The sequence below is a fragment of the Acartia tonsa genome, chromosome 2 (assembly GCF_053477335.1).
Source record: "Acartia tonsa isolate MP-2025a chromosome 2, ASM5347733v1, whole genome shotgun sequence".
NCBI classification, from domain to species: Eukaryota; Metazoa; Arthropoda; class Copepoda; order Calanoida; family Acartiidae; genus Acartia; species Acartia tonsa.
Window position 1 is genome coordinate 8,926,137 of NC_137261.1, and position 9,467 is coordinate 8,935,603.

Here is a 9,467-nt window from a genome sequence, read left to right on the forward strand (position 1 = left end):
ATCTAAAATTGAGCTAATTTTAGAATTGTTAAGAATGATTTATATCCAATAAAATAAAAATAACCTATTAGAAATACTAAATCGTAAGAACTTGAAATAATGTTTTTCCCGATAAATTACAAGTAATTAATACCAACAATGATAATAAATAATTAATCAATATGCATTTCTTTCTCTTTTACATAAATAAAATAAAATAATTTTTTTTCTTCTCCAATATTAATTAGGTAATGCATTTTTACTAATAATAATCAATACAAAACAAATTACACCAAGGATGTAACTTTCATAAGTAGCGTAGCTAATTGTGATAAAAGACGAACTAATAGGATCAAATATTAGATAATCCGCATGTTCATAATGATATTTTGTTATAATCCACTTTGTATAAAAAAATTTGCATATTGCTTATTCATTGGTTCTTGCCTCTAGGCAACAAATATAAAATTTTCTTGTGTATAGAAAGTAGAATAAAAAACAATAAATACTAGAATATCCATATCTAAATATTCGGATTATATCCTTGTGTTTTAATATGTTGACTGAAATAAATATTTTGATTTTGAAGGTCATCATATAGATTCTTAATGGTTATAATAATTGTCTTAATGGTCTAAAGAAAGTATATGTAGATCATATGTGCTGTTTCTTCGTTCTTAAAATATAATATCAAATAAAAATCTAAAATAAAAAAATACAATTTTAAACAAAACAACTGTATCATATTACGTTTTTATTATTTTCTTGACAATCAATCTATTATTACTTAGATGTTGCACCAGATTTCATTTACTCAAATTAATACATAGATGCAAGTAGATGGCTTAAATAACGATACCCCTCACCCACCCTCCTTAACCCTATCCACTCCCCATCTTATGTATGAACGAACTGGCCAATGAATGAGGTCTTTTTTTTGAGTGTTAATGTGCTAATGTACCCTCCCCTAAAATATAGAAAAAGCTGCCTAGATGGAAATCCAAAATATGAATGCCAAACAGTTCATCTGACTCATATACTCACCCGTTTTAAAAAGTATGAGAAAATATATGAATGATTATTTTGCAAATTAAATTAATTTATATTTAATTTGTTAAAAATTGTACAGTTGCAAAACATGGTTAATCTATAATAGTTTTAACACACACTCACACACCTCACCCAACCTGTCCAGTTACACACACACACACACACCCAACCAACACAGTTATACAAACACACACACACACACTTTGGATTATCTAGTCCGGGATCAAAAACCGATGAGAGATTAATTTCTAATTCTCATTTATTTTCTATGTAATCTTTCTAATCTAAGAAAAACATGGAAAAACCTTGATAAATGAACCGAGATAAGTTGGGCGCCTGCACTGGGGCGGGTTTAAAAAATGCCATAACATTATAATCACAGCAATATACAAAGACATTAGCGTTGATTTTGAAATTATACCTTATGGTAGCAGTAATCATCATAAAAGGGTTGAAAGCGAAATGAATCAAACTTATAAACGATTCACCATCCCATATTCCTTAATTACAGATTTTGACAAAAAAATTTTCTAGCTCCAGTGGGGAAGAAACCATGCGGGGCTTCCCTAGCCCTCACCTAATTTAAAATATGCAACATATATAAGTTTGTCAAAACTTTGATTGTGGTCTATATGCGATAGGAAACTGTCGGACTATCCGTTAATAACCTACAGACTACCTCAAAATCTAGTGTGATTACAAAAATTCCCAGGACACTAGGAATTATTTTAGTGTGCCTATTCTGATACGTAAAGTAGATATATTGTAAGCTTTGATTATGTTTACCTATCTAGCATACGTACAATAATGTTGAATATACGCTAAAAAAATGTTTCTTATCAGTATTAGAAAGTTATCATAGAATGTTAAGTGGTTAAATGTTTTAGATTCTTAAAAATGGCTTGCTTAAGGGTCTTCAATTTTGGGAAAACGTTGTATTGGTTTTAAAATTGGGGGGAGGAGGAGGGGTTATTTGGTATCACTACCCCTTAAAGAGAAATCACCACAATGAATAAATAAAATTAGGGTTTTTGGACTCCCCCTCCACCCCAATTTTTTTTCTTATTAAACATACAATGCCCCCACACCACCGTGGATTAGAGGGATTGAATCAGTAAGTGACTGAAATTCCCTTCAGGTGGAATTGCACTGGAGACAATCTAAATACTACAGCTAATTAAGCACCACTCTTAATAACATTCTTTAGATTTTCATCTAAATTTAGATTTCATTTTATCTTTATTTATCTACCTATTTAACAAAGTCTATTTAATATACTTTGTTTCCTAATATTAGATGTTTTTTATTTTGTAGACTTTGTCTTAAAGTTCTGTGCTTCGCTTTTACAAACTTTTTATTTAAAGTTAGCTTTAACACTCAGCCACAGATACCAATTTTAATAATGAGAGAGTAATAAAATTAAATTTATGGCTAGTGGTAAGGATTACAACATAATTACAGGTAGAAACTACTCAAAAGGACAGTCCAAATATAAATAAATATATGGCTAGTGGTAAGGATTACATAATTAAAAGGACAGTCCAAATATAAATAAATTTATGGCAAGTGGTAAGGATTACAAAATAATTACAGGTAGAAACTACTCAATAGGACAGTCCAAATATAAATAAATTTATAGCTAGTGGTAAGGATTACAACATAATTACAGGTAGAAACTACTCAAAAGGACAGTCCAAATATAGAAAAATTTAGATAAATATTGGAAAACTCAAAGAATGGCTTTTCTTCAACAATCTTCAACCAAACAGTATCATTTAATTAATTTTGAAAGTAAAAGTGAAAACACTCAACATAACAAACCTTTTATTATTTAATCAAAATCAACGAGTTACCCTTTTTCACATTAGAATTATACTTTTGTCTTAAGATTGCAGACAAACCAAAGTATAAAATTCTAGTAAGTAAGTTATCACGAAAATATATTTAACAAATTAAATAAAGTTAACTATAAAGTGATTTCTATTATAAATCAGTACTGGCATGTATATCCTGTATATAATGATAAAGTAGTTGTGTTTATGTGTGTGTACTAAGAATTTGTAAACGGCTGTGGCGTTTTTTGAACTATTAACACAGAAGTTTAGTATTGGTCCAGGATAGGTTTCAAGCTACTTTTGTATACTCTAAATTACAAAGTATATTCTTCAATCTTGTATATTGTAGCAGGACTTTAAATAAATTTCAGAATGACTTCTAAACCGATTAATATCCGCTGGATTAGAACCGGTCCCGAGCCAAACTGAAAAAACATGTATAGCATCGTATTACAGACAGTTATCCACATATTAAATAAATCTTAAAGTTAACATCAGTTTTGTTCTTCCGGGACTGGTATTAAATTTATAATTTTTCATTTTAATTTCTGCGGAAAGCTGTTCGTAATAATATGTGATAAATAACTTAAGTTAATTTGTTGCTGCGCCACTTCTCCCATTTGTTATCCTTGTTGTATATTTGTTATTATCTTGTAAACATATTGTAGATGTTGTATACATAGTACATTTACATTATTTATATAATATTCATATGCAAGACTTAAGTGGTAATTGATTTTCAAACTTTTCAAGGCATTCTGTTTAGGAGTGAGGAGAGAGAGAGAGAGAGAGAGAGAGAGAGAGAGAGAGAGAGAGAGAGAGAGAGAGAGAGAGAGAGAGAGAGAGAGAGAGAGAGAGAGAGAGAGAGAGAGAGAGAAAATTCAGAAATATCAAATAAAAACAAAACGACAATTATAATGCTTTAAAAGAATGTATATGCTAAAAGTGAAAACTAATACAAAATACAATTTTTCACTTTGTTGCAATAAAATTAATGTTAGGTGCAGAGTAAAAGGTGTGATCCTGCCCAGACAAGAATTTCCATGCCTATACACTTCATTCTGATTGTTTTCTGTGACAAATTGAGAGGAAGATTCAATATTAGCTTCTACAGTCAGGGATATCATTTGAGTAGAGCTAACTAGAGTTGGAGATCTACACTTTTCTTCACTTTAACAAATACTATTAGTAAAATTAGCGGATTCGCCCCTCGCCTCTAGGGGCTTTGCCCCAAGAGGTAATTTTAAAAAAAATTTCTGGTGCTGCCAATTTATGTGAAGTAGTTTCCCCCTCAATTTTTTTTTGAGGGGGTGTTCTCATCTTAAGCACTTCTTTGGAATCCTGTTTGATTTCATTCTGAGCACATGTCCTAGCCACCTTTGCTTTTTATTTTCACTTGGTCCTAGCATACTCTAAGCTATTTAATTTCTTCACTTTAATAAACAGGGAAGGTAACCTTCCAGAGAAAAAATAATCATTATAACATCAAATATGAAAACTTTGTTCATAAATAGCACAACAATATTAAGCCGAGTTTTTAAAAAAAATACAGAAAAGTATTGTAAAGTAGAAATACCTTGTTCCCTGGCATAGCTATAATATTTATTGAGATAATCTATTCCTATATATTTATCATTATTACAAATTATCTTACAGGAAAATATGCCAAAATAATGAAACTTTATTTTCTTTTATAAAGGGAAATGGGGAAGTAAATGTTATTCTAGTGATCTAGCTTCAAAACCGAACTGAAAAACCATGTATATCATCGTATTACAGACAATGTTATACGACTATTAAAATAAAAATAATACCAGTTTTGTTTTCCCAGGTCTTCGGCCCCTCGGGGCTAACCAAAATGGTTTTAATCTTATTATATTTCATTTTAATATCCTATAAAAGCTGTCCATCATATGATAAATAACTATTACAATGCAATGCAAAGATCAAAATAAAAACAAACCCACAAACGGTTATAACTTGATAAAATGAATATATGATAAAAATAAAAACAATATATTACTTATCTATTATTATTCATATGTTATGTGTAAACTAGCGGCTACGCCCCTAGAAGCCTCTAGTGGTACCTTAACAGATCAGGCCCCAATTCCCACCTTATCAGATCAGGGGGGGGGGGGGGGCTCTAAGAGCCCCCCTTTATCTCGGCTCCTGTTACAGATAAAGACGTAAAAATTTTTTCTGGTGGTTCATATGTATTTTTAGAGAAATTTACTTTTTCTAGTCATAGCGGTCAGACCGCTCCTTAGCCGCTTTTTAGCGGCAAGCCGCTAAATTTTAAAACAGCTATAGAGCGGCCAATTTTGCAGCTAGGATGACCAAATTTTAGGACGAACTTTTATTTTTTATAACAAAAAAAATATTATTTCTGATCATCGCCGAAAAACGGCAAATAACGGAAACCGCCATTTTCGGCGGTTACGGCGGTAAAACGACGGTTGGCGGCGCCAATTAAAATTTTTATCTGTTTATTGTTGCTCAAGGATTTACCAAAAAAATTATAGGTCTCTAGCTGTAATAGAAGCCAGGATATTTATGATATATGTCTGTAGTAAAAGCCGGACAAAAATCGGTCATAAAGTCGGTAAGGGAGCGGTCAAACGGCCATAACAACACTTTTCTCAGAAGGTCATTGATATCTAAGTATTCACCAAAAAAATTTAGGTTTCTACCTTATACACAAAAGTCATAATGTAGAAATTAAGATTTATTTAGATTTATTTTCTATTTTTGGTGCTACCCAACCGACTTTGACCGGACACCAAGACCGACACAGACCAGATATCCTAATAAAATCAACACTTGCCGACGTATAATTACTAAACTTAAAAAGTCATGAAGTCACAGCTCTCCATCTTACCTACAAAAAAATGAGATTGAAAAAACTAGAGGGGGGCTCTTTAAGCCCCCCCCCCCCCCCCGATCTGTAAGGGTTAAATGCTTGGTTAAAAAAAAAATGATACGATACCTATTTATGTTGCTTTCAAATTTCTACGATACCCAGCTATATTACGTAGGAGTCTCTATACATAAAAAAAATTTAGATTTTTTTATTATCATTTTTAAAATCATTAAAAAAAATTTAGATTTTTTTTATTTCTCTTGGGAGGGTGGTGGTACCCTCCCCCAAAATAATTATAAACCTTCCCGGGACCTATGAGAAGCTACCCTGTTAAGAAGAACCCTATCGGTTCAGCGGTTAGCGAGATCCTTTGGCACAAACAGACAAACACACATCCTGTTATTTCATTATAAGAACTAGCGGCTTCGCCCCTAGCCTCTAGGGGCCTTGCCCCAAGAGGTTTGATCAACCCATATTTTGGTATTTTAGATTTAAAAGAAAAATTTTAACTTTTAGTTTAAAAAAGAAAAAATATTTTTTTTTTTTTGTGGGGGGGGGGGAGTATTTTTTTATTTTTTTGGGGGGGTTGAGGGTGTCCCCCCCTTCCCCCCAAGAAAATAGTTATAAACCTTTCCGGGGCCTATGAGAAGCTACCCTGTAAAGGAAAACCCGATCGGTTCAGCGGTTAGCGAGATCCTTCGCTACAAACAGACAGGCAGACAAACAGACAGACAAACAGACATACATCGTTCTACTTTGTATTATAGATGATAAGAATTAAAAGGCTTGTTTATAATGACTATAGTGTTCTTATTCATGGGGTTTAAATACAACGAATTGTGTGCATAGGATTTTGCTAAGGGGGGGGGGGGGACGAAGAATAAAAGAATTTTTAGGGACAAAGCGCAAATTGTGTTAAAATGATCCATGTGACGTAATAAAAATGAGGTATTATCCATCTTTTTTTTAGGGATTTTATTTCCCACTTCTCCTCTCATCTCCCTCATTTTATTACGTCACTTAGATCATTTTTGACACAATTTTAATACAATTTGGGCTTTGTCAATTTTGGCATCATTCTTAAACCGAAATCAGGGGGGGGGGGGGTTAATTTTTTACAAGAACTCACAAGAAATTTCAAACAGCTTTAGTATGTTGGTATGTATACTATCAAATGATTAGTGTACAACAATTTAATGTTATTTTTTAGAGCTATACATATATGCTTTTGTTGTACGTCTTATAAATCGACCTTTATAAAAATGGATACATTATTACTTGGATCTTGCACCAGATTTTATGCTCTATAATAAAGTGAATCTTAATCTCTAATTAATTGAATCTAGAAGCGGGCTTATTAACAATTTTCTATTCCACCCGTTTTACCCCATCTCCCATCCCCTCCTTACTCCTGACAAATAAATGAGTTCATGTTCAAAAGCTAAGTTGACTAAAACCTTTCCCCTTTCTTAATATCAATTGTATATTCTACATCCATATACTATTGGATAAAATACTTCCTGTGATACTTTGTAGTTTGTCATTCTTGTTCAATATTCTAAATTTATATTTGTTGTATTTATATTTGGAATGATGAATAACATATAAGTGACAAAATGTCAGACAGGATACTTTATTCTCATTCTGTTATACGAATAACAAACACAAAAATGTCCAATATAATTTTTATCCTTAATTTTACAAACATTACTACAAGTAGACAACAGGACATGGTAAATCATCAAGCAAGCGTTCTACATAAAAGAGAGAAAGAAAAAGTTAAAAGTACATAGAATAAAAAATACAAAGAAAAATATAAAAGCAAAAAACCTTTATACAAAATAGTTATACAAATTGACCGACAGACTAGGTTAGTTGAATACTGGATGCTCTTTGAAAATTGGTATCTTTAAAAAAATACTCAGCAATCTGACAGCCTCACGGACAGACAAAGTGAATTATAGGGTAATTTTATTACTAAAAACTTGTAAAATTAATTAATGGCCAGACGGAAAACGGTATTTATCTTACCAATTCTATCATGGACCAAGTATGAAAAACATATAGGAACAAAGTGCTAATAGAAATATCTTGATGATGACCTCTAGTGTCCATTAACCTGATAGACAACCAACCCTTTGATTGCACGAACTTTATCTGGAAGTCCTATCTGTGGATAATGAGTTGGCCCAATTTATTGGCCAAGGCATTATCCATCTCTCAATATTATAGCAGAGGCATGTAGCTTTTTTAACGTCTCTAATATGACGCGGTGTAGTCCAGACTCAAACCCGACACCTACCCTATATATAAACTGCAAGCCGAGACGTTACCAATTACACTAATGCCGCAGGTTAAAAAGAACATCTTGAAATGAAGCTTTGCTACTGATATACAATATATGACATATTGATTTTTTGTTACACTTTTAGGATCTTTTGGTGCGGAAAATTTACCTTTCCAGAATGTCTTCGAAAACGAAGGAATTCCGCTGGATTGGAACCGGTTCTCAGCCATACTAAAATAATAATGTACAGCTTCCTATTATAGATATTTTTTATTTTTAAATTTTGCATAGTACAAAATGTGAGCAAACATCATTTTATTTCAGTTAGAGCGTTTTTTGCTCTATATTTCACATTTTGTAAACAATATTTTTTTTTACTTTTTAAAACAGTTTGATGTTTAATGTCTAATACTTTAATTTTATTGGAAGTAAAAAACAATTACATTCATAACCTAAGTTCAATAATAATAAAACAATTAAAACACCGCTACTATTTAATAAATTTTTCCTTGTAATAAAAAAAATAGATATTGTACTCTTGAAGCAAATTGCAAGAATATAAAAATTATTGAGAGATTTTTTTCAACTTCCGGGTAGAAGAATAAGATTTAGGATAAAGAAATTGCAACTTTGAGATGATTTATCACAAAGTTCAGGCAAAATATTTATTATTCTATATTGCTCATACATTACAGCAAAGTTTTAAATTGCAAAAAAACCTCAAGGATTGAAACATCCATAAGTAGCGTAACAAAAAAATCAATGATGGAGTTTAAAGGGGTTTCAAAGTGCAGCTGCTCAGTGGCCATAAATCAAGAATAAACTTATTTCTTATGACGGATAGACCAACGGATCAAGTAAATTATAAACTGGTTGTTCATTAATGTTGGCTGATTGCAGTATATCTTAATAAGCAGCCGAGAAAATTGTTTTACAGGCTGATTGACTGATAAAAGCGAGTATCTTATAATATAAGTAGTAAGGTATTTTTGTCTAGAATTAAAGATCTCAAAAAATACTTGTCCATATTGGTTGTATAGTTCATAGAAGTTTTATAACTGTCTTGGTGTGGTTTAAAGCTATTTTAATAAGGTAGGGGCGAAGTGACTAGTAAAAAAATATATTTGAGGAATCATAAGAACGTATTTTTCTCCTTGGATTCTAATATTAGTATAACCCATTACTTAATATTAAGAAAGGATTTTTATATCTGTTAAAAACTTTTAAAAGATATTACCAAAAAAATGCAACGCATTTAGAACTTTCGTTTTTTTTTTACTCTTATTATAAATAAAATGAAATATATTTAAGGAGTAGATTTTATATTTGAATGTATTGCATTAATATATTTTCTATATTTAATATCTTGCTGTTTGAGATAGGTTGAAAATAAAGTTTTTGTATCTATTATTAAACATTGTTTTATGCTATGATTTTAAAAAAGCTTAAGTCT